The 27,651-nt window shown below is 42.6% G+C and overlaps 1 long non-coding RNA gene across 1 annotated transcript in view; it reads right to left on the reverse strand.

Annotated features, from left to right (window-relative positions):
• The window catches only part of LOC139745827 (uncharacterized), a 112,384-nt gene that overhangs the window by 18,421 nt on the left and 66,312 nt on the right, over positions 1 to 27,651 (reverse strand). The gene's annotated exons all lie outside the window — the stretch shown is intronic.

Raw genomic sequence — 27,651 nt, forward strand, 5'->3', positions numbered from 1 at the left:
GAGGGACGAAGTTAGGGTTTCTAGTATGGAAAAGACACATTAGGGGTGTCTCTGGACTAATAAGACATGAAGAAAAGAACACACGAAGGGGTCATGAGGCACAGGAGGATCGATGAGTATCCTGGGACTGATTATGATTCAGGAAGGAACTCAAAAATGAGAGAGAGACAAACAACGAGGATCCCAGGACAGGGGGGAAGGGACAAATGCGAGACCTTACGACAGAAGGGAATTATTAGTGGTCCTATGACGGAGAGGACTCGTTAAGGGTCTGAAGACTGAAGAACATATTTGGAGATCAGCAACAGAGATCCTAGGACTGTAGGCCTGTGGTATGTATGTAGTGAGGGATTCGGGAACCGTAGATTCAAAGGATACACTAAAAGAGTTACTGGCACCATGAGGAACCTACCTAGCAAGTCACACACAAGGGTAGGAAGCATGGTGGTTCCGGGTCTTGTACAGGGACAGGTAGCGTAGAGTTTCCTGGCACCATAAGGAACCTATCTAGCATGTCTTAAGAGGGTTTGGGAGCACAGAGGTTCTGACACCATAAGGAACCTCTCTTGCACGTCTCATTTAGAGGGTCGGGGAGCACAGAGGTTTCTAGGAGGTTAAAGAACTTACTTCGCATGTCTTACAGAGGGGGGCCAGGAAGCATAGGGGTTCCGGGGAGCATGAGGAATTCACCTAGCATGTCTTACAAGTGGGGCCAGAGGCACCACCGCCAATATGCAGATGGGCGCACTCCCTCCTTGTCACAATCAATACCGCCCACCCCTCAATGTTGGCCAGACCTGCTCCAGGAACCAACCAACCAGCTGTTGTCATCACACACGTTTCCTTCCTCACATGGTTCAACTTTCTTCTTCGTCTTCTTGTTATCCTGTGCTTTACTCTCTCTCTCTCTCCCTCTCTCGGTCATCCGTCTTTTTGTTATCCTATGCTTTACTCTCTCTCTCCCTCTCTCGGTCATCCGTCTTTTTGTTATCCTATGCTTTACTCTCTCTCTCTCCCTCTCTCGGTCATCTGTTAACACCACCTCACTTCTTCACGTTTTTTTTTTTTTTACATTCTTCGTTTCCATCATCGTATTATTATTTTTCCCTTTTTCGTCTTTAAAACCATTGCTGTTCCTGTCTCTTCTGGTCCTCTATACTTTTTCCGTTTCATTATCATTATCACTGTAATCCTCAGCATCATTTTAATTACCCTTATAGTTTTTTTGCCATGATCGTCAGTAGCACCACTGACTATCATTATCACTCATCATTCCTATCATAAACATTATCATTAATCATTGTTTTCACCAATGTCGTCTGTATAATCATCACAAATCATTATTTTTAGGTTTTGGCTTCTTTCATTTCTCTTTTGAACCTCTTGGTTTATCTTAGCAATTCTTGATGAATTGCAAATGTTACATTCCCTTATACGTACAATCGCGTGTGACGCTGTTGAGAAAATTCAGAGTTCGATGTATGAATTTCGAAGACCCATGGTTGAAGCATTTAACATTGAGAGAGCTCCCTCCTCCAGAAGTTAAGGTCCTCGCCATTCTTATCATATGGCCACTATAACTAAATGTATAGGATCCTTGTCTCGCTATCATAAGTTAAGGTAGGTATGTGGGAAACAAGATGGTCGTAGTAAGAAAGTAGCAGCAAACTTTCTAGTTTGTTTTCTGGGTTTTGGTCTCAACCTTTGTTTATTGCGTCTTATCCTCTCCTAGTTTTATCATATATCAGCACTGTTCTTCAGAGTCCTTTTCGTTCTCTTTGATATTCCATTTTCCTGCATCTTCTGTCACTCATCACTCTTGAAGAACCTTCTACTTTCCTTATTCCTCCACCTGAATTCCATCCTCTGCCTTCGTCTTTCCCTTGCACGTCCCTTCGGTAAGACGCCCCCACCAATCCTTCATATAAAGGCTTCTTTTGGTACGTAAGTTCTCGCACGGGGGTTTCAGACCCCCAGTACTTCATGCCCTCTGCTATAGATTCCCTTGTTACTATCTCGTTAGTTCTACTGTACTCTGGGCTGTTGCCGTCGTCTGGGGCGTATAAAAATGCTCTCACACTATCTGGCATTTTAGTTAATGTTTAGCAATAGGTATTTGTTTGAGCTTTATCTTTTACGGGGTTCTGTTGTAAGTCTAACCCAGTAGATCTCCGTTGGGGGTTTCTGTTTGAAAGCCTTCCCCATCCACCCGTTAGAAGTCCACTTACTGTTTTCCTTCGCCCTCCTGTTAAGTCCGTCGCAGTTGTAGCACATATGAAGAGTGTTACAATCACAGAACACAGGAACATTGATTGTTTGGCTCCTTGTTGGAATTAGCCGTCATGGAGGGAAATAGCGTCTTAAGAGTCACACATACACAGTTGACAGATGTTCTGTTTAATGACGTGTCTACTGTTACCCTCCTTTCTATTCTTATCTTGTGAACTTTTATGATATTATACACCATTTCTTTCCCTCTCTTGCCGGTATGTTATTCTTTGTTCTAATCTTTCTTTTTTTCCGCCACTCTCTCTCTCCGATGTGTTGCCTGCCTCTGTAGTCATGGCTGCCTGTATGTCTCTTTCTCTGCTTCTGTGTGTGTGTGTGTGTGTGTGTGTGTGTGTGTGTGTGTGTGTGTGTCTGACTGTCTGTACACTCCATAAACGAGTAAACTGTTCGTGTCAGAAGCTTCAGACTTAGTAAGGATGACTGACTTCGACACTTTTCTACCCTCGGAGGACAGAGGTCAAAGGTTCGCGCGAGTTCGATTAGTTAGCCACGCCTAGCGACAGGAGAGCTGGTCTAAACGACTGCTGTTGTTGCGTTGCGATTTTTTTTATACTCTACGACAGCCATACGATGTCAGAGGTCAAGGTCAGAGGTAAGTCAGGAGGGTCTGCAGTGGCCTGGCGTGGGTGGATGGGTGATCACTTTTAGAATAGGTCACAGTGAAAGGCTTTTACCTTTTTTTATGATTCGGTGTTCTCACTTTCCCTGTAGTTTTGCACGGACTCTCTCTCTCTCTCTCTCTCTCTCTCTCTCTCTCTCTCTCTCTCTCTCTCTCTCTCTCACAAACACACACTATATTGCCGTTTCCCTGCGCTAGCGAGGTAGCGCCAGGCACAGACGTAGGAAGGCCGCATCCGATGACATCCACTCTCTGTCATGTGCAGTACACATAAATCACAGCCTCCTATCCTCAACTAGGGTCCCACAGACCTTCCCATGGTTTACCTCGGTCGGTTCACATGACCTGTTTAGTTCAGTGACAGCACGTCGCCCCCTGTATACCACATCGTTCTAATTCACTCTATCCCGTGCACGCCTTTCATCCTAATGCCCGTTCAGTCCCCGTGAATCTTTTACAGTCCATCCTTCCATCTCTAATCTGGTCTGATATATATATATATATATATATATATATATATATATATATATATATATATATATATATATATATATATATATATATTTATATTTATATATATATATATATATATATATATATATATATATATATATATATATATATATTTATATTTATATATATATATATATATATATATATATATATATATATATATATATATATATATGACTTTCTATACGTGTTGCATCATTATATACTAAATGCATGAAGACACTAATAAATGAGGCTACGAGCTCGCCAGTATATCAAGATGGATACAACAAGGATGAGCATAATAACAAAGATACGTCTGTAATCTCTGCGGATCTCCCAGCCTGGAGCATAAGATATATAATATCACCACCATATCAGGGTCCTGCGAGCCAAGCTACTGTGTGTGGGGGAGGGTTTTAAAAACCCCTAGGGCTCCGAGCAGGGCACCCTGACCTCTCTCTTGGTGTCAAGTTAGGCCAACAAACTCGCCCTTAACTCATAATTACACCAGCAGCAGCAGCGCTCAACGACCAATATTCTTAGTTTACACCCGCCGCCTTAATTCACACACCTTAAGCCTGGGTTATGGGGAAGGACATGATCGCGAGACAGAGAGAAAAAAAAAATTACCTTAATAAAAGCTTAATAAAACCGTGTCATAATACCAATTAAATCCCCTTCTCTAATGAGAATCTGAAATTTAGGGAAGGGGGAGTACAAACCCCCCCCATTAAGCCTGAGCGCCCCCTCAACCCCCCAACAGCGAGGCTTGCCTCTCTCTCTCTCTCTCTATAATGTAACTTGGGTGTAAATTTGGCTCTCTCGCCACGTAGGCCTAAATGATATATATATATAAAAAAAAAAAAAAATTACCACCACGTCGGGTACAGCCTACATAACTAATCTTGCTTGTAACTTTTATCCTTCCCAACTTTAATCAATTTAATTCAATTTCCGACGTCACCTTCGCTCGCCCCTGTGATCCACTGAACTTCATATTCATTTCAAAAAGAATAATCCCCCTTGTGCTGGGGGAGCGATTCTGGTCCTTGTGCTAGGGCGGCGGAAGGCCCAGTCGCCTGTACAAAGGAGAATGAAAGCTATAGCAAACAACATTTTGCCTGCCGTACTTATGTCCCGTGTGTTCGTCTGCGTGTGTGTGTGTGTGTGTTGTCTGGCTTGATATAGTTTCTGCATTATTGCCGTTTTCCTCCCCGCGTTTGTGGTCATCTCTCCCCACACCGTATAGGAGCCGTGGTGTTGTCGGTTGGGGAGAGGAGAAGCATCCGATCGTCTGGTAACGCCCCTAGGGAGGCCCTGATCTCCTCCCCACCCATCCATCCCTCCTTCTCCCCAAGATGCAAGACAACGAGCGAGGAACGAGAGACACACACACACACACACGGACGAAAATCCGATGCTCTGGCGGCGTATGGCAATCCCGGGGAATAATATGCAAGACTGCCTACTTCCCTCAGTTCATTTTGCATATTAGCTGTGTCTGCGTCCGCAGCGGTATGAGGCTGGCTGGAGATCGCGTCGACCCCCAGCGTGTGTGTGTGTGTGTGTCTGTGTGGTAGAGTTCTTCGTCCCTCCTCTCCTCATCCTCCCGTCACCTCTCTGGCTGGCTGGCAGGTTTGATACCGCCTCTCCGTCACCTGCCGTCGAGCTAAATTGATCCCACCCACTCTGATATCAAGGTTGGTTGATGTGTGTTTTTGCTTGTCTCTCTCTTCTTGTTTTGTTCGTCAAGGAGCCTCCTGTTGTTGTTTTTTTCTTCTTAGTTTGCGGCTGAGGGGGAGTAGACACAGTGGCTCTTCCCTCCTTCTTTGGTACGTTGTCTCGTCTTGCCTCAGTTGATCCGTGTGTATATGTCCGTGCGTGCGTCTGACTCACTCACTCTCTCTCAAAGAACTCGCCATATCTTTCTGGGGGAAGGGAGGGGGGGAAGCTACACTATGCCACTAGACAGGTATTGTTCAGGTATTGTTATATCCACAGAGTATCTGATCAGGTCACATGTAATGGTTATAACTTCTGACGTCACGAGTCATTTGTATATGGTTCTCCTTACTCTACACATACACACACACACCTACCATCGCCACCCCGACCTCCATAGGCGTTTGTAACTCGATTTTTCTTAATTGCCTTACCATCAGTTCTTCTCTCAGTCACCAGGGGGTCGATCCCTTTTGTTGTCCTGTCAGGATATTTCCTTTGTCTCATCCGTTAGAATTCATGCCTCTCCTTAGTTAGCTTTCGTAACACATGTTCATCATCCACAGATCTCCGTGCATGTTCTCCATTCTAAATTTTTTTTTTCATGCCAATGTTATCCAGAAGTTCATGAATTGAATTGCTATTGCCTACATTTCCCACCCCTTCGCTCATACCCAATACGCCTGCTGCTGCCCCTTTATCAAAGTCTTAGAAACACATCTCAGTAAACCAGTATTTTGTCCATTGTTTCCCTCTGTGAACGCTCTTGTAGGCCAACAGATCAGGTCATGGGTTAGGTTTAGAGTTCTCAAGCCATAGATCACGCTGGATGGAAGTAAAGACTCGCGTTCATCTATCGACCTCCATCCAATGGGTCATGTCCCCATTGTCTATCTATGAAGGGTCGACTTTGTAACTCTACTTTACGGCATGTTCTTCCTCTGCTCCATATATTATGCATGCCTGAGCATCCTCCCATCTCCCCCAACACTCACCACTTTCCCTCACTCATCCTACTCCTCCTCCCTCACTCTCCAACACCACCACACGCACTCCACCACACCCTCTCTCTCTCCAACCACCATCCTCCTCTCCTAGTACCTCACACCACCACCACACGTCCCTCCAGCGCCCCATTTCAACCGTGAACATTCCTCTCATCCCACCTTCGTCCTCCACCACCACCACCACAAACTCCCCTTCCACACCCCCACTCCAACCACCATCACCCTCTTTTGTCCCCACCCCCTCTCCCTCACCCTCCACCACTAGACACCCACCCCCATTACTCCAATCCCCTCTCATCACCCTTCCCCAACCTCTCCCATACTTTCCAGCACCACACACGTCCCTCCACATCGCTCATTACGATGTAGAATATCACCCTACCCCTTCCCTCCACTCAGGTATTCCCATATTCTGTCCCACTCCCTCAGCCTGTGTCTCCCTCTCCCATGATCGTAATTCGGGTAACTGTGACCAGGCAAATAGCTACCGAGAGATAATCCAGATACGCATATAGATATAATTACCCGTTATAATACGACATACTTTTGATATTCATTGTATACAATTCAGGGGAAACACGAAGGGAAAGATAATTACTTTTCATAATTTGAAAATAAAGTTACGTAACCTTAGGTATTATAACGCTCAAAGTAATTTTCTCGAAGGGATAGGCATTGTGTTATCTTTCAGTCTTCGATAAATGATAAATGATAATCAGTGGGAAACCTTCATGGTGCAGCGAGGTGGCCACGATGATGACGTACAAAGAAAAAAAAAACACAGAATTTCCTTGAAATTTTGGAATTTGTTGATACTTAAATTCTGGTCAGAGAGAGAGAGAGAGAGAGAGAGAGAGAGAGAGAGACTGTGTGTGTTTGTGTGTGTGTGTGTGTGTGTGTGTGTGTGTGTGTGTGTGTAAAAGTGTATTATGATGTGTGCGTATTAGTGTGTCTGCATGGAACCGTAAATATGTATATGTGTTATGATAGTCCTGGTTTTGTGCATGTATGTGTCAATTGTGTGTGTGTGTGTGTGTGTGTGTGTGTGTGTGTGTGTGTGTGTGTGTTTATTTAGTGAGGAGGACCTGGAGAGTATAAATCACATATGCCCCTTTCACACATGGTATTTCCTTCAAACAAAATATTCTATGACGAAATCAAGCAACAATTTCACGGATATGACCATATTTCCACGACTAACTCGGGGGGGCTTCTTGCAACGAAAATGTTTCGTGTACTAAAAACTGTAATTTTCACCCCATACGGAAGTACAGTACAGAGTCCTTAATGCATGTAATCGTCTCTCGTCACGTCCATCATCTTGATGTAATGTCTCAAAAAAAGGAAAAAAAATGTACGAAATATATTTCGATAAGTCAAAACAAAAAACTATTAAAAAAAATGGTTCTTTAATAGTTTGTATTCATCTTGTATACGTATTCTTACCCGTCTGTGCTCTCAAAGAATCGTCGAAATTATATTCGCGTGGTGAACAGAGAGAGAGAGAGAGAGAGAGAGAGAGAGAGAGAGAGAGAGAGAGAGAATTTACTCAAATGTCTCAATGTCTAAGGAGACTACAATGTGATCCAGGGGTCTTTAACCCCCACAGTACCACTCTATGTACCTTACACAGACGTCGGTGGGTAAGGTTCAGTTTTCTTTTTACCTCACTGATGGGTGTCTGTCCCTCTCCTTCTCTCCCTCCCTCCCTCACTCATTCCCTCCCTCTACCCTCCCTACTCATCAGCTCCCTGCTACATTATTCCTGGCTTCGGTTCCCGGCCTCTTCCTCCTGCTATCTGCCATCTCCCTGCTAACTCTCTGCTAAGCTCCAGCCAGGCCCCCTGCTGGTCTTGTGGTAACCTACCAGCTCCCTGTCTTCCCATGTCCCCCTGCAGGCTACGTCTCTGACCCACGTCCATTCCCCTCCCCACCGAAGACCATCCTCCCCTTCTGTTCTTCGCCAGGCCCCTCCTCACCCGCCAGGCCCCGCCCCGCCCCGCCCAAGCCTGACCCGCCCCAGTGTCGCGAGCGGTGTCTCCCTACCTGGCCTGGTAATAATTAGACGTCGCTAATGAACACGACCCGAGTACCCGTGATCACTGTCCTTAATGAAGACCGCCCACCCGCCCGTGTGTGTGTGTGTGTGTGTGTGTGTGTGTGTGTGTGTGTGTGTGTGTGTGTGTGTCTGTTTAGTGTGTGTGTTTAGCGTGTGTCTGTATAGTGTGTGTGTGTCTGTCTGTTTAGTGTGTTTTTAGCGTGTGTCTGTTTAGTGTGTGTGTGTGTGTGTGTGTGTCTGTTTAGTGTGTGTGTCTGTTCGTGTCTGTTTAGTGTGTGTGTCTGTTCGTGTGTGTGTTTTGTGTGTGTGTCTGTTCGTGTGTGTGTTTTGTGTGTGTGTGTGTGTATACTTCAACCTTGTGTATCCGGTGTGCTATATGCACACGTGAGGCGACGTATAATGCACACACAGGACGCCCTGTGTGTGCATGGCGATACACCACGTGCACAGGACGCCCTGTGTGTGCATGGCAATACACCACGTGCACAGGAGACACTCAGTATGCAAGTGGTATTCAGCATGTACACAGAGGACTCGCGAGTATGTATACGGGATGTTCATTGTACACCTGGGATCATACATGTACACACAGGATGCGTCATGTGCACACAAGACGTTGCTTAAGCAAGCCGAAGGTTTTGTATACACACGGGACGAAAGATACATCAAAAAAAGGTATTTGTTTATTTCATAAAGGTGTGAAAAAGACAGATGAAGGGTTACAGTAAGACTTGGTGAGGTAGCATCAACCTCACATATGCCAGAGAACACGGTCTAGTCGTGCGCTTCCAAGATACATTTATAGAAAAGTAAAAAAAAAAAGAAAAAAAAAGTTTATGAAATGTATCCTGAATCTACAATGCGAACAGGTTTGTATGTATCAGTGAAACATATTGAGCAAAAAAGAAAAAAAAAGATACATGCACCATTATGGATGGTCAGAATTTATCACAAGTTTTGTCATTTTTATTTTTTTGTTTGTTTCGTTGACATAAGTGGAATAAATCTTCATTATTTACACACGTTTTGTTTGTTGGGTTTAACAGCCAGCGACCTATAAGAAAAATTAGGCCTGACACACATTCTGCTACAGACTTCATTCCAAGCATTTTAATTACGTCAGTGATATTACCAACAATATGTCCATACAATTTATCTACCTACTTTTTCTTCCAATATATATATATATATATATATATATATATATATATATATATATATATATATATATATATATAAAATTTTCTTTCCATATTCGCCATCTCCCGCGTTAGCGAGGTAGCGTTAAGAACGGAGGACTGAGCCTTTGAGGGAAATCCTCACTTGGCCCTCTTCTTTGTTCCTTCTTTTGGAAACTCAAAAATGAGAGGGGAGGATTTCCAGCCCCCTGCTTCTCCCCTTTTACTTGGCCTTCTACGACACGCAGGGAATACGTGGGAAGTATTCTTTCTCCCATATCCCCAGGGATATATATATATATATATATATATATATATATATATATATATATATATATATATATATATATATACCGTTTCATAAATCCTCACATAACATCATTTGTCCCACTGCGAATCGCATTCCAACGCTTCCACATACACAAAGAACAGATTTTTTTTGACCAGAAAGTAATGTGAAAAGTTAATCCATGTTTCTGTCGTCTTGGCTGATTTACGAAAACGTTTTTGTTTTGCCGGAGCTCCTCGTTGTTAATGGGATGATGGTGACGTAGTGTTTGGTCGTTGTGGCAGGTGCTGGTCTTTGCTGTGGTTGGTAGGTAATGCTAATGATCGGTTTGGTAGACATGTTACTTGTAGGTAAAGCTTTGTGGAGGTGGGAGGTGTTGCAAGTGGTTCTTAAGGCAGTGGGTGTGTCACTAGTGGTCGTTGTGTTGATGGGGTACCAGTGGTCGTTGTTGTGGTAGTGGTTGTAATACAGGTGGTCGTTGTGGTAGTGGCACTAGTGATCGTTGTGGTAGTTGTTGTAATACAGGTGGTCGTTGTGGTAGTGGTACAAGTGGTCGTTGTGGTAGTGGTCGTAGTACTGGTGATCGTTGTGGTAGTGGTACTGGTGGTCGTTGTGGTAGTGGTCGTAGTACTGGTGATCGTTGTGGTAGTGGTACTGGTGGTCGTTGTGGTAGTGGTTGTAATACAGGTGGTCGTTGTGGTAGTGGTACTAGTGGTCGTTGTTGTGGTAGTGGTTGTAATACAGGTGGTCGTTGTGGTAGTGGTACTGGTGGTCGTTGGGGTAGTGGTCGTAGTACTGGTAGTCGTTGTGGTCGTGTTACTGGTGGTCGTTAGGGTAGTGGTCGTAGTACTGGTAGTCGTTGTGGTCGTGGTACTGGTGGTCGTTGGGGTAGTGGTCGTAGTACTGGTGGTCGTTGTGGTACTAGTGGTCGTTGTGGTAGTGGTCGTGGTACTGGTGGTGATTGTGGTAGTAGTCGTGATACTGATGGTTGTTGTGGTGGTGGTAGTGGTTGTAACACTGATGGTCGTTTGGCGTAATGCTAATGGCCAGTATGACAAGTGGTCGTTTTTACCGGTGGTCGTTAATGACGGTGGTGGTGGTCGTGTGTACGAGGGGTCTAACTAGGATGAAGGAAGGCCTTTTGTTCCTGGCTAACCCTCCTCCACAAGCCCAGACCAGCTAACGACTTGCTCTACCTTAGCATCGAGGGGAGGCGAGATACCCCAATATACTTCTACCATGACTATATTGTCTTCCTTCTTCGATCTGAACAATTCTATTTTTTTTTTTTTTCCTTTTGAAAAATCTATAGTCTTAACCCCTCGAGGTCCCCTCCACTCGTTCTCGTAAACTACAACCTTTACTTTCTTCTTCTCAAAACGACTGTTGTCATCACGATCGTGTAAGATCATACCCAGAATATTTTCACATCTACACACACACACACACACACACACACACACACACAGATAGGAAAACTGATGTTTCAGACCTTCGACGCCATGATGTGAAACGATCCTTTTAAACCGACATTTCTCTAGCTTAAACGTACAGACAGACAAACAAGTTATCAGCTGACGTATATAGACACATACACACATACTAATACGTCGCCCACCCTAGCCTAAGAGGGGCGAAGGCTGTACCCAGTTACCTATAGGAAAACTGTAAGTGGAATTCTCTTACTCCTTAGTTATAATTTCCTTTTCGAAGGTTTTTCTCCATCCGCGATATCCATTTTCCATGCATAATTACAAGAGGAAAGAGAAAAAGGAGAGTATTAAGAAGAGGATTAAGCGTCGCGTAATATATTTCAAGGGTTGAATACATAATTACGAGAGCTAGCGGCAGCATGTCCCACGATTATGGAACGTACTGTTAAAGTGTCTCGTAATTATCACGCAGATGGTATACCTGTCACATAATCACTGGATATATTTACCCTCCTGGAAATTACGAGGCGTACCCCACAAGTGTCCTATAATTCTGTACTTCACTGTTTTCTCGAGAACAATATGTAGGTACGCCAGAAGTGAAGTGTTTTAGAGGAACGCCTGTAATTCACGTACGTTGTAATTTCTCTTCGTCATGTATTAATTTACACGTTAGGCCAATAAAGATCAAAGTTCTTGGCCTTACAAACAGCACAACCGGATCGGTTACCCGTGAACACAAAGGCTGTGAATTCTTTTATCACGCGATGTTCATAATATATCATTACAGAGAGAAGGGAAAAAAAAAAAAAGGATTTTTTTTTTTTTCTTTGTCTTTATCAGCAGCAGGAGAAGAGAGCACCACCAGAATTCCGCATTGTGGACACGAGTCTTATTGCTTAAGTAGTAATGTGTTGAAGTCTAAGTGTGTACATGAACTTAATCTGTCCTCTCTTTTTATCATGTACGTATCTTAAAGTAATGATATATTCATAGGTAACTTACATATAATATTCGTACTTATATGTATATATATATATATATATATATATATATATATATATATATATATATATATATATATATATATATTATCCCTGGGGATAAGGGAGAAAGAACACTTCCCTCGTATTTCCTGCGTGTCGTAAAAGGCGACTGAAAGGGGAGGGAGCGGGGTGGTTGGAAATCCTCCATTCCCGTTTCTTTTTTATATATTTTCCAAAATAAGGAACAGAGAAGGGGGCCAAGTGAGGATATTCCCTCTAAGGCTCAGTCCTCTGTTCTTAACGCTACCTAACTAATGCGGGAAATGGCGAATATATATATATATATATATATATATATATATATATATATATATATATATATATATATATATATATATATATTCCTACGAGTCCACGCGGAAAATGAAACACGATAAGTTCCCAAGTGCACTTTCGTGTAATAATCACATCATCAGGGGAGACACAAGAGAAATATAACAGTCAGTTGATATACAACGAAGAGACGTAGCTAGGACGCCATTTGGTAAACATGCGATTGTCCATATTTGAGGAATAGGTACATAAAAAATGGGATGCGTGATGTTATGGGTACTATTATAGACACTGACCATGAACTTCACAAATTTCTGAATAGTCTTGCCACTCCACAACCACCAGGGCATACTCGAACAATACATTACAAGAATCGTACATAAACCAAACGTCGCGAGGATCTGAAGTAGATGAACCTTGTAATGCCAGACATGACCAAGGAGAAGGAATAATGTGGCAACACATATGATGAACACAATCTCGTTATCCACCACACAAGTTATCCGATTAACGCTTTATGGAACGTGTCACTTTATCTACGTGAACCCCGACCTACAGTAGTGGGTATGGAATAGATATATTCACCTCTGGGAAGTGATAGAGCGACGCAGATATTAAAGAGTTCGACGTTATATTGATAACAGCCCGATGCGAACACCTTGTGCATGACAGATGGGTCATGATCTCACTGAGGACCGGTGTATATATATATATATATATATATATATATATATATATATGCCCCCCATATCTGCGTTTTAATCCAGTTGCTTCCAAAGTGATGATCGGTAAGGTCTCTACAGTGTACCGAAGTGGTTGAGGATTCGTCCAAGAGACTAAAGCCAGCTGGCTGACGAGGTTTTCAAAAATTTGATTCAGATGGCGTCTACGATGGTCGGTTCATACGCTTTCCAAAGTAGATTCGTTCGTCTTAGCTTTCTATAGTAGCCAGATGGTATATCTGAAATTCAGGTATATTCCTAGAAGATATAACGTATGGTAGAGGAACACGTTCACCATATCTACTTAGTTTCCGAGATAATGTTGATCGAGAACGGAAGCCTGATAAAGTACCGCTCAACAACAAGAACAACAAGAACAACAAGAATGGACATATTTCTGTAAAGCTACTATTTCATCCTTCAAAATTCCCTGGAAAATTAAGGACAGAAAATCTACCATAGAAGCTTACGAAATCACACATTTACTTGTCAGTAAAAAAAGAATATCAAACTTTATATATTTTCTTTAATGAGACGGCGTCCAAAAGTTTCGTGGATATCATATGTATTTCTGATCTATTTTCAAAAGTATAAAGTACATCAAAACAAAGACTACAGTAAGATTTTATAAACACAAAAATACTTTTTTGAATTTTATAAGAAACACAAAAATACTTTAAATTTTCGTCACAAACGCATTAGTATTTTTCTTTGATTAATGGCAGAGGAGATTAAAGTTAACATAAACGTAACCGGATTCTTGACTTAATTTCGAACCGAGTCGAAACCCACCGATGATATATGCGACGGAGAGAAGTAGAGAGAGAGAGAGAGAGAGAGAGAGAGAGAGAGAGACTTAACAAGGTAGCTTAAATTTGTTTATTTGCAGACTTCTTTAGAAATGGACTGATACGTTTAGAAAAAGAGATAAGAATAGAAGAAAAAAATAATCAGAAATTGACTAAACACACAGATAACCTATATAGACACAGCTGATTTAAGTTAGACATCACTATTATCTTACACAAAACTCCAACACCCTTCTACTACCACCACCACCCACCATCACCACCCTTACAGCCACTACTACCTCAACCACAATCTCAAGCACCACCACCCACCACCACACCACTAATAACACCACCACAGTATTACCAACAGCGAGGGACCACCCTTTACAAACTTCAACAATACCGAGACGAATTTTTCTCTCGTCGTCCCTAATCTTTTCTGGGGTCATTTTTGTTTTCAATTGTTTCAGCTACTCCGGCCTGGCAGGCGGCCGCTCTCATTAGCGGCATTTGCTGCTCGCCAGAGGATCAGACCCGCCATATGATCCTCTTGACAGAACATTTTTGCCATCTCCTGTGTGGCTTTAGCGACCTTTGTTCCTCGAAGCTCCAAAGTATCAATAGTTGGGATTTAAAGCCTTGGGGGCAATAAGGGAGAGAGAGAGAGAGAGAGAGAGAGAGAGAGAGAGAGAGAGAGAGAGAGAGAGAGAGAGGATGGGGGAGGAGACCTCCAAGTTCGAACTGCTTTTGTAACCCCTCCTCCCCTTGGTTGTTTACTTCGATGCTGCTGGTGTGGTGGTGGTGGTGGTGGTGATGGGTGGTGGTGATGGGTGCTGGTGCCTTCTCCTGTTACTCTGCAAGGGGAGTGTGTTGGTGTACATCCGTTGCCTTAAGACTAGGTTGGTTGGTTGGGGGAAAGCAGGTGGAATAGTACTTGTCGAGTCATTACGTTACGCATACTTGTCAACATCGTGTTCGTTCGAGAAAAGGAGGATCTTCGAGTTGTGCGAGTTCAAGCGTGAGGCAAGAGGTGTGGCGAGGCCTGGTGGCTGGTTAATAGATGGTTCAGGCGAGGAAGGAGAGGTGTTGGTCGTGTCTGTGTTGCAGGAGAACTTGGAGCGCTGTGCATGTTGAGGTGTGAGAATGTATGAAGAAATATTTTCCCGTTTCATTCCGCGCGTGTCGAGTGTTCTGTGGCCTCTGGCCTCCGGTGATTGTTCTGACTGCTCTGTTTTTGTGTGCTTTGCAGCTTGGGGAGTTTTATTGGCTTTTAACAGGGTGGATGAACAGGCAGATTAAAGAGTATCATTTTTGGTGGAGCACATCTGGAAAGATAACGAATGGATTCATTATCTCGTCCTAGGCTGATGCCAGAAACTGTTCTGAGAGAGTTTAGTCTGTTTATTGCGATAATGTTGATGTCTGTGGTGTAGGATTTGAGTTCATATAAGTAGAAATTAGGTAAGCAATATATATATATATATATATATATATATATATATATATATATATATATATATATATATATATATATATATATGGGAGAGAGTGAGTTTCAGTCGTTAATATACAAACAAGATGAAAAATTGGACTCAAAAGAATACTATAACGTTAATACGTCGAAAAAATTGAACACTTAAAGGATATAACATTAATAACATTTCATCTGTTCATAAGTCTTTTAATGTATTTGTTGGGAAAAAACGAAAATTTTGCACTTAACGAAAAAAAATGAGATTTTTCTGTAAAATGTTACCGAACAGAATTTGACTGATGTAAATCCTTTAATCGTATCCATTGTGTTGGTTCGTATGTTGCTCAGCAAGATTTCCTCGTGTTGAAAAAAAAAAAAAAGATGTACTGAGGGATATAAATATAGATATTATGAAAGTGATCCTCCAATGTAAAACAACAAATGAGAAGCTGGGAATTTTATAGCGACGGTATTATTATATATATATATATATATATATATATATATATATATATATATATATATATATATATATGCCTTAAAGGAAAATACCTTTCCACGACTCCTTTTGGGAACTAATACAGGAGGCGAGGTGTGCATGTATTTATTTTTCACAAAAGTAAGTGTCGTCAGTACCTGCTTATTCTGGGGAACCCCATATGAACTCATAGCGATCATGTAGCGAACTACTGACGAAATCTTCGTGTTCAGTTCGCGAACCTTAGATGAAATATTGGCCTACATTTGGCGAGAGCAAGGCGAAATTTTGGCGTGCATCTGGAAAACATGCACCGAATTGTTGAAAAAAAAAAAAATTTTCCCTCTATCATACCCATCTTTATTTTTTAATAGATTCATAATATTTTTCGTATGACACAGTGTCTTAGCCGGTATTCACTATGGATCATCACGTCTTATTTCTGGGAGAAAAAAGAAAGGATAACTTTTACCCTCATTGTGTCCTCCTGATATGCACACGACATCAACCACATTCGTTAGCTGGCCACCCATACAATGTCGCTGCCACCGCCGTACTCATCAGCTGTCCATATCTTGTCTCTGACATCACCACACCTGTTAGTCGTCCATACAATATCTATGATATCAAAACACATTTATTTGATGTTCACAGAACATTCCTGGCATCGCTATGAAGTTCTCTGACGTTATCATAATGTTTCTAACATCCTCAGATTCTCTTGCTGTTCACAGAACGTGTCTAACTTCGCCAATATGTTCTCTCTGTTATCGTAATGTTTCTAAACATCCTCACACACTCTTGCTGTTCACAGAACGTTTCTAACATCGCTAGTATGTTCTCTGTCTGTTATCGTAATGTTTCTAACATCCTCACACTCTCTTGCAGTTCACAGAACGTTTCTAACATCGCTAGTATGTTCTCTGTCTGTTATCGTAATGTTTCTAACATCCTCACACTCTCTTGCAGTTCACAGAACGTTTCTAACATCGCTAGTATGTTCTCTGTCTGTTATCGTAATGTTTCTAACATCCTCACACTCTCTTGCAGTTCACAGAACGTTTCTAACATCGCTAGTATGTTCTCTGTCTGTTATCGTAATGTTTCTAACATCCTCACACTCTCATGCTCTTCACAGAATGTTTCTAACTTCGCCAGTACGTTCTCTCTGTTATCGTAATGTTTCTAACATCCTCAGATTCTCTTGCTGTTCACAGAACGTTTCTAACTTCGCCACGTTCACTAGTTTTCCACGAGATACTTAACGCCGTCACTACCACTCGCTTATCACTCGCTCTTGACGCTGCCTGGCCTGGCAGGGTTCTTGCTAGTCCTCCCACACACACACACACATACACGCACACTTCGTTTAACCTTACGATGTTGTTATATCCACCTTCGCTTTCGTGTTCTCCAATGGCAACTTTACGTTCACTCTCTCTCTATCTCTCTCTCTCGGTTCGACGTGCGTCGCTGCAAGTGATCTTCGTGCGTTCAGCCACCCTCCGCTGGGCAAGTGTGTGTGTCGCCATCTGCTTGATCACACACTATCTATGAACATGAAAACTTGGTACTGTGCAGGCGATCTCCTGCCGCCGACGCTGTTGCTGCTCCTCAGCAGCTGTTGGGTCGTTCTCCTCTTCCTTCACTCGTCTTCTTCCTGTTCTCTAGATGTACCCCAACCGACAACTCTTTTTTTCTAAACTCTTGAATACGTATCCTCTTCCTCATCTTCTGCTATTTCCTGCTTCACTTCCATCTGCTGTCGCCGTTGCCCTTGCTCAGTCTTCTCCTCTTGATCCTCCTCCTCCTCCTCTCTTCTTCCTCCTCCTCCTCCTCCTCCTCCTCCTCCTCCTCCTCCTCCTCCTCCTCCTCTCCCTCCTTCTCCATTCTCCCCCTGCTCAGCTCTGGCTGGACCACAATTGCATCATTTTTGCGAGGGAGCGCCCTCGGGGAGTCTAGCTCAGTGTTACCAGTGTGATCAGGTTCTCCCAATATCGCGGCAACAATGGTTGCTAATGGCTGGTGTCTTAGTCCTCAGAGTCTATCGATAATCAACATTTCCCGAGGCATCGCCTCCTTGGCCGGGCACCAATTTCTCGGCCCCAGACGCTGCACAAGAAGACTCGCCGAAGATTCTCCTGCGTCTTGAAAATAATGCGGCCCACTTGACATTCGTCTGGGCTAATCTATATACATATCTTGGCAACATTGCAGACAAAAAGTATTCGTTTCATTAATGGATGGAGGATCGAGATCCATGATCCAACCCTATAATTATGAAGACAACGCGTCCTGGGGGAAACAATGAGCGAGTCGGAGCGGGCCAATCAGAGACTCGTTTCATCAACCCACGCGTCTGATGGGCCGCTGGACAGCATTCTGATAGGCAAGTTGGATGGGTTATTTAGTGGCATTATCGTAGGGGCGGCTGGAGGTGATGAGAATAAAGAAACTGAGAGTCTTATAGATTCTGGATATACCCCTGGGAAGTGAGAAGGGTTGGCAGTACGCTAGACTGGTGTGTGCTGACGACGTTACGTGGGAAACATTTTCGCAGGTAAGCCAGACTGGTGGCCAGTTTCGTGGTGTATGGTTGGAAGGTGTTAAGAGAGTGACGACGTGAACATATCGGTGTGGGAAGACGTATTACGAAGGGCAAAATATTAGAAAAAGTATAGAAATATAGTTTGCACATGTGGGTTCAGTAAGAAAAGACAGTATATCTATATATATACAACTTGAAATAGATATATACGACTTCTAGAAGACAAATCTACATATCGCTTGTAGTCATCAGCTACGCATCAGTTCATTTCGACTTCGAAGTTGCTTTACATATGTCGTTTTCTGTTGCTTCATCATCTGCAACGATTGTCATGAGACTGGTAGATTATCTCATCTACTTTATGTTTCACCGTTTCTGTCCGTCCACCCCACGACATCAAGGACACACTACTCGTAGCAGACACTGCTAAACGACTCGTGGGTAACATGTCTGCACAACACTAACTGGAAATTCGTTCTACGAAAGACGAGAACATTACTTCTCGAAACCACCGAACGTCTCTGACGCAACCATACATCCCTGATCGCGTTAATGATAGTGCTTTTGGTGCTATTAAGGTTAACGATAAAAAAAAGAGAGATGAACTATGCAATTTGTCTTCGAGTTATCTTTCATAATTCATCGTCAACGCAAGAGTTTCGTAACTGTTAGAAGATGGGTCATGCAAGGATATGTTCGCGTGTTTCTCTTTTCGTTCACAATACTCAGTCTCCTGTATTCTTAGATTACCTTGATTACTTATAAATAAACCCAAGAAAGCAGGTTGCATACGTTTCGGAAACATTCCTTGAGAATAACTAAGAAATAGATGGAGATTTATGGCAATGTTAAAGCAGAATTTCGCGACATTGATAAGCAATATTCGTAAGAAAAAATATTTTTTTATGAAGGTGATATTAGATCTCTCTCTCTCTCTCTCTCTCTCTCTCTCTCTCTCTCTCTCTCTCTCTCTCTCTCTCTCTCTCTGCCCATAGGTGGGTGTCGGGTGGGGAAGATTGCAAGAAGTGTGGATGTATGTTCGTCTGTGATAGGCGAGTGCTGGACAGATGAGTAAATGATTGCCTTACAGTGGAAGTTGCATTTTGGGTTTTACGGGTCTTGCGATATGATTGAGCTGTGTTTGTAACGCTTATATTATATATATATATATATATATATATATATATATATATATATATATCCTAGCCCGAGTCAGGTACCCACTTCATCGACCAAACCCGAAGGGAGGATGAACAGCTGCGTTAACTGTAGATAGACCGGTGCAACCAGGATTCGAACCTATGCGTTCGACCACGGGTGGCCCTTGAGGGTGCATACCTGTGTTTGTAATGTGTGGAAATAGACGTGAAAATAAGCCCACAGGAAAAAATATCCAGATCATAATCCGGAGGAGCGGAGGAACTTAAACACAGACATTTAGGGAAAGAAACCGTAACATCGCCCGATGACACACACACACACACACCACACACACACACACACACACACGACCCCTCCGTTCATCTCCCCTGTGCAATGAGAGGCGACCGTGGCCGAGGTGCAACTAGTGACCACCACTCGAGATTAAAAGCTCTGCCCGCCCACCTGCCGCCCACAACAACCATGGTGGGTGATTACCGCCGCCCCTCCTTCCTACCCGCCCAATCCCTTGGACGAGAGGCCGAAGCCTCCGACCCTGACCTGTTTACTGACAGTTCTCCTTTGCCCCCGTCGGCGTCGTCGAAGGCGAACACACACACACACACACTCGCCAACCTCCCTACCTGCGTCCTGGCACCAGCTCGTCGCGGCCCCTCTACTGTCGACGATGTATCGACTCCTCCACCGCCATGTCGAGCGGTCGCCGATACCGGAGTCCACTGTGGGCCGCCATGCCCCCGAGCTGTCCCAGACGAGGCCCGGATGTCCGTAATTTACCCCGTATCAATGCTGAAATTATGCAAAAGGTGATCGTTATTCACCAAACATTCCCCCCCTCCCTCCCTCCCTCCCTCCCTTCTACCCCTTCCTCTTCCCTCCTCCTCCTCCCCCTGCCGCCCTCACCCTCCTCCTCCTCCTGCTGCTCCCTCCCTCCCACTCCCGCGGCGGCCGTCACACCAGTCACAACTGCTGACAGTCACAGTGGAGTGGGAGGTGCGGGATGACGTGTCCGCACCTCCACCTTCCCACCTCTCCCTCTGGTTTATCAATCCAGCGGGTTTACCTCTCGCCTGGGTTTACTCCCTCCGAGTAAACCTCTCCCAGCGGTTCTCCAGGGCAGTTTGCCCGCGAGACTCGGGGCCCCGTGTTCGCGGAGGGAAAAAAAATATACACTATATATCCACAACTGTCAACGTGCAGAGAAACAAAATGGAGATGTTTCCGCTGTCAGTCACACACACACACACGTACGTCAAGGGCTGGTTCCCAAGGCCACGGCTCAGGTGGGGTTGAGCTGTGGAAGCGAGCCATCCCTCCCCCCAACCTCTGCTTTTATTATTCAGGGATTGTAGGAGGGATGGTGGTGGTGTGTTGTTGGGAGGAGGAGGAGGAGGAGTGGAGTTGGTTTCCCATCCCTTGTAGTTATCCCAACTGATGGATGGCGGCTGGAGGAGGAGGAGAAGGAGGATGGTAGTGGTCGGTCTCGGAGGTGGTCGCGTCCCAGAGGTCGGGGTCCTGTGCGACGGTGGATCGTTATATCGAGTTCAGGTGACGTGAGGCAGACATTTTGTCTCTCCGCGCGAACACACGGACACATCGCGATCACTGCGACGCTTTTTTTTGCTCTGGTTCACGCCAAGGATCGCAGTGGTTAACGCCGAGGATCGAAGCGGTAATTCCGATGGCTTTTGGTGCCACGGAGAACCTAGATTTCATCTCGCTGTCGTTTTCTAATATCCCACCTGCGTTATACGCTAATACAAACATGTGCGCTATATATATACACTACCCGCCTGCAAGCGTAACGCCTCTACACCGTGCAAGTGTGTAGTTACGGCTTGGAAAAATATATCTGGATTACGCTTGGACTATAGATGAATAGATACCTTATATACAAGGGGAAATTTGGTAAACCTAGTTCCTCTATTGAATAGTTTATAGATAGGATTCACAAGAGGGAAAACATCGTCGAAACATTAACGTAGGATTTCAATGTTTTCATTCCCGTGAAATACTGACGCGCATGCTCATCCTGTGGTGCGCTGTGAACCGACGTCACTCAAGACCTGTCTGCAAGTTTACACTTAGTGTACTAGGAGTGAGGGAATGTCATCCTAATTGCCCAGGTACGCGGGCAAAAAAAACACTGGAAAAAAATTATCTTTTCTGAATTCTAAGAGGAAATAAAGTAATCATTGTAGCTTTATGATTATAAGAGGAAATAAAGATAAAGCAATCACTGTAGCTTTATGAATATTTGAGAATATCGATCACAGTAGCTTTATGAATATTTGAGAATATCGATCACAGTAGCTTTATGAATATTTGAGAATATCGATCATAGTAGCTTTAAGAATTCTTTTCGTATTGTTTTTCATGGAGATTATAGTTAAATAATCATTTATTGATTACTACTATTTCTGTCAATGTACAATTTGACTGCAAAGTCCTCGACAACCAGGGTAAATTTGTTTTATCACTAACATTCTTATGAGTTTTAATCATATGCTTCCCTCTGTTCTGTGTCATTCTCTTATAACAAGTAGTTATTATTGTAAAATTATTTCTACCATTCCTATTATCAAATATTATTTACATGACGCCTTAACAGAAAAGAAAAAATAAATCTGGCGATTTGTTATTGTATAAATATTTACTCCTCCCTTGATATGGGAAACGACACAAAACCTCAATCTACATATACGTGTAGACATCTGTATACATGAATGAGTTTGTGGTCCACACTGAGCCACAGCATAGCGTCACAATACTTTGAGGACGAGTTGCCTTCATTTAACGGCTACCACAGAGGCTGGGAACTGATTAAATATGTAAATGTGAAAGGTCGACACATGCTCTGTGGAATAGGTGCAAGATGGGCACGAGAATATCCCACAGGGCTGTTGTTCAATGCTGGCAAGAGATGAGGGGGTTTTTGCCAAGCTCACGTCCATAAGGTAATTTCATCCCACACGTACGTTATTATACTACTGATGTAAATAAATTACAGCGAAACGGACGCCTGTATTTCTAACATTTAGCCTCAACAGGACTCTATGGTCTGTTGATTTCTTTGAATTCCTTTGTATTCACGTCTAAACTCGATCTCGAACGAGTAGATAACGAGTTCGTAGTCTGACACAGGGTTAATCACTGGTAAATGTTAACGACTCTGGTATTCCACAAGTAGGAACAATCTTGACTTCAGCATTTCCATAATTTTTCCCCAACTGGAATGGTTATAGGTCGCTCGGCCCATCTATCGCATGCGAACACTGGTTTCTTCACATGTATATATTATACATCAGAACACTTGCCTATATACCTATTTATCAGAACGCTTGCCTATGAATCTTTTTACCCATCACACTTGCCTGTGAACCTATTTATCTATCAGAACACTTGCCTATGAACCTATTTATCAGACTATTCATCTATGTACCTATTTATCAAAACACTTTTATACCGATTCATTCAAAGCATTTTATGAACGTATTTCTGTATCAGAACACTTTTCTATGAACCTATTTATTTACCAGAATTATCTCTATATTCATCTATCAGAACACTTGCCTGTGAAGGTATTTATTTACCAGAATTATCTGTATGCTATTCATCTATCAGAACAATTGTCTAAGAACCTAATTATCAGAATAATTATCTGTTTACTATTCATCTAACAGAACACTAGTCTTTGAACCTGTTTACATATGAGAACATTAGTTTGTGTACCTATTTATCAGAACAATTGTCTGTACACCTATTTATTTCAGAATAGCTTTATGAACCTATTTATCATAAATTGTCTGAGCCTATTTACGTACCAGAACATTTGTCTATGTACCTATTTTCAAAATTGTCTTTATACCTATTTATCTATCAGATCACTTGTCTATGAACCTGTTTTTCTACCAGATCACTTGTCTATGAACCTATTTATCTATCCGAATGTCTTGTCTATTTTCTTATATCTATTGCCATTTTGCTATAGAACGTTAGACGAGGGAACCGTTGTGGATATGAAATAATTACAGAAGTTAATATAACAATGTAATTGCCCTGTATATGGTTAGTGAATAATTTTCTCGTTTTCTGGAATATTTGAATATTCTATGTCGTAAGATGAATATTGTTTTTCCCTAATATTAATTCAACCAGTTACTTCATATTAGAATATGACAGTCCTCTGTTATCAACACCTGTCTGTTAAATCGCTTTCTCTCATCACAGTTTTGAATTAATTTTATATGCAAATCTCATTTCACGAATTTCCTTTTATCTAACTTACTTGAATACAAGTTAATTGAATCAGTTAGTCACTTGTCTCGTAATGTTGATTTTCTGTTGCACAATTTATTCTGAAAGAACTTTAAATTTTCTTTTTTTTTTTTTTTGAGTTGAATCGAATCCAGTATGAATTATTTTAACGGTATTTAAGTAAATCATAGCAAATAACGAAAACGCAAATCTTTATTACCCAGTGGAAAAAAAATAATTAAAAGTAATCTAGGACGTGATTACCTTTGCCTAAACTTTATCATTTTTCTGTACAGTTTAATTTACTAATATATGATGGGTTAGGCAGTTTCATTTAGTTCATTTCTTTCACAGGGCTAAACTGTTGTTAAAATTTTTATTTGCTCCCATGAATCATTCATGTTAGTTTGAATTACTTTACCCTGTTAACTTTTGTTTTCTTTAAGTTTTATTTTAATTATTCGAGTAGGTCAGACGTTTGTCTGGATCTGCAGCCTTTAACATAAAAGTTAACGTTAACTCTCTCCACTAACCGATTTTTTTATTTATAACTTATTCACCCGTATCAAGGGAAACGTCAATAAATGTATTAATAAAGCTAGTTGAAATATATATATATATATATATATATATATATATATATATATATATATATATATATATATATATATTAACAATGAACAGATTTATAATTTCAAATCCATTAACCTCATATGATATATATATATATATATATATATATATATATATATATATATATATATATATATATATATATCTAAGAGATCAAACTATTCTATCACTTCCATCAATTCTATCAACATTTTCCTTCAGAATATTTACCACTTTATGAACTTTAGTATTAAAGGAGCATTTAATCAAATCAATTTATCCCGTGCATCTGACGTTCAGTTCATACCTAAAGAATATTCATTATTCGCATCCCTTTGTCGTGAAGAGAAAGAGAGAGAGAGCAGAGGAGGGGGTAGTGTGTAGTACCTTGTGAGCATGTATGCAAATGGTCCCGTCACCCACCAGACGTCTACGCTAGGCAGATGGACAGTCTTGTGCAATAGCTCAAGCCTCCGCTCCACACAAGGGTAGTTGACAGCTCAATGTGCCGTATGTCCATGGGAAACTTGACCGGCCGCCTAGCCCCCCGCCCCCCCTAAATGGCCGTATTATGGTCCGTCCTTTTACACAGAATGAGTGAAATCAAAACTTCACGTGAAGGAAGAGGGATGAAGACTGCAGCCAGTGTCCAGGCTTCAAGGAGAGGGGCTGGCTCCCTCCCTCCCATCTTCCTTCCCTCCCTCTTTGCTTCCCCAATGCCTCCCATCCCCCACCCCCCTTTTGTCCGTATGAGAATGGCCGACAGGGGTCATCTTTGTCAAAGTCCACCGACAGCTCCACAATCTTTTTTTTCCTCTCTCTCTCTCTCTCTCTCTCTCTCTCTCTCTCTCTCTCTCTCTCTCTCTCTCTCTCTCTCTCTCTCTCTCTCTCTCGTGTGTGTGTTTGTGTTCCTATTTATTCGGAAGAGACGTTCGGTTTTTGGGAGGCGTTTTACAAATGAAGTGTCTGGGCCACAAAGGTGATGAAAGTAACAAGAGTGGAACTTGAGAAAACGGGAATATTTGGCCATTTTGGAACGGCACGAAGAAGCTTCTTTTTTTTTCTTTTCTTTTAAAGTTTTCTGCTCTCATCCCCTTTTGGTTTTCACCGCTGTGGTCGTCTATTGTGTCGCCAAGTGTGTGTTCATAATGGGGGAAGCCGAGCCAAGGGGAGGGGTCTGGTGGTGACCACTGGCCAGCCAACAGATCTGTGCCACAGGAGTTCGTTCGCTGGAATTTCCCTTCGGTCAGTAGATGTGATTCACTTCGTGAACACACCCCCCTCACACACACACACACTATCCAGGAATTTGATCCACTTGGCTGTTTAATGGGAATCCATCTTTTCTTCTTTTTTTTTTTTCTAAACAATCCTAATCCAGATATAATCATTTGATAGTCATCTTTAGAACTAATGGTCGTTAATTAGCCGTTTCTCTCTCTCTCTCTCTCTCTCTCTCTCTCTCTCTCTCTCTCTCTCTCTCTCTCTCTCTCTCTCTCTCTCTCTTTCCCGTAGCCCCGACCGTCGGCAATAGACATAAAGGGTTATCATCTGTCGTGGGCACAGTCCTCATTCTGACCACCGCGTGTGTGTGTGTGTGTTCGCCCCTCCCTCTTTCTGTCTCCCTCTTGAGCCTTCCCTGTCCCTCCTCCTCCTCCTCCTCCTCCTCCTCTCCTTCCACCCCCTGACCCCCCTCACCTCGCTCCTCCTCCTTCACCTCCTCCGGCCCCATAACCCCACTTCGGACACCCCATAGTTGAGTCTAACCACAATTCAAAAGGGGACTGAATATGGTCTTTCCACTCTTCGTGGGCAATTGATTCCTGGTCCGCGGATGCGTCGCTCTGGTTTGGTCGTGTTCCTCTCCCTTGTACCTGGTCATTTAGCCTCTTTTTATGCTACCATGTCTTTAAGGTAATGATGATGATAGAAACTATAAACTGATGAAATTAATGGACAGTAAAAGAGGAGACAGATGATGATAATAGTGTTTGTCAGTACGTGATACAGAGGTGGGCCTGTCAAGATCCTGTGGACTTACCCAAATGTCTTTTGATAAAAGGATTTTTGCTTTTGGGAGTTCATCAGACCTATGTAAACTCTTGTTTGTTCGTTCACAACTGTGCAAAATTCTGGCTATTATTTAGTGTTTATCAGGTACGGCAGAAGCATCATGAAATTACTCTAGAATATTATCAATGAATAACCCCATAACCCTTTTGTATAGCAGAAACTCTTTTGATAATGGTTTGGTACATAAGTATAATGAACAAAATATTTCCATACTAAACACATGACTATATATTTCAAGTTTAAGTCGAAAGTTCGAATGAAATGAAAAATATCGCCAATTTCTCTCATGGATCAATTGAGACTGATGAAACGACATGAGAAGGACAGAGTCTATCATTTCTTTGAACTGGACCCTGTTTAATTTTTAGGCCGTGATTTAGAGACAAGGACAGCTAGCTATTAGCGTAAATTAGCTAAGCTGCTTTCACACTAAACCAACACATAGCATGATTGTACACACACACACACACACACACACACACACACACACACACACACACACACACACACTCACTGTACGCCATGGGTACGTCAATAACAGAATTACATATTCAACGAACGACATTTTACAAAAAGTCTCTCTCTCTCTCTCTCTCTCTCTCTCTCTCTCTCTCTCTCTCTCTCTCTCTCTCTCTCTCTCTCTCTCGCTCTCTCTCCACACTCTACCTTCTCTGCATAACCTCGTCTTTCTTCCTTCAACTTAGCCAATGCTAATCATAAATTGACAATAAATGCAACAACCTCTAAAGATCTGTCTGGCGTAACCTAGGAACTCGACGATCCGGATGCGGGCGTATTTTGGGCAACCGATTCATCACACACACACACACACACACACACACACACACACACACACACAGAACATCTCAAAGCCTAACATGGCAACCACATCTACCACAGACGACACCATTCACCACAGTTAACAGCTGCTACCGTCATTAATATTTCTACTGACACTTCCACGATCAACTTCATACACCGCTGTAGCAACCATCGCTGTTGCCACGGCGATTCTTGCCATTATTTTAAAGAGGTAATGGGGATTAGCGCTACCATCATCACTACTACCATTATCACCTGCCATATACCATCACCAATGCTCACCTCACCCACACCAGGGTAGGT

The sequence above is a fragment of the Panulirus ornatus genome, chromosome 63 (genome assembly GCF_036320965.1).
Source record: "Panulirus ornatus isolate Po-2019 chromosome 63, ASM3632096v1, whole genome shotgun sequence".
Taxonomy (NCBI): Eukaryota; Metazoa; Arthropoda; class Malacostraca; order Decapoda; family Palinuridae; genus Panulirus; species Panulirus ornatus.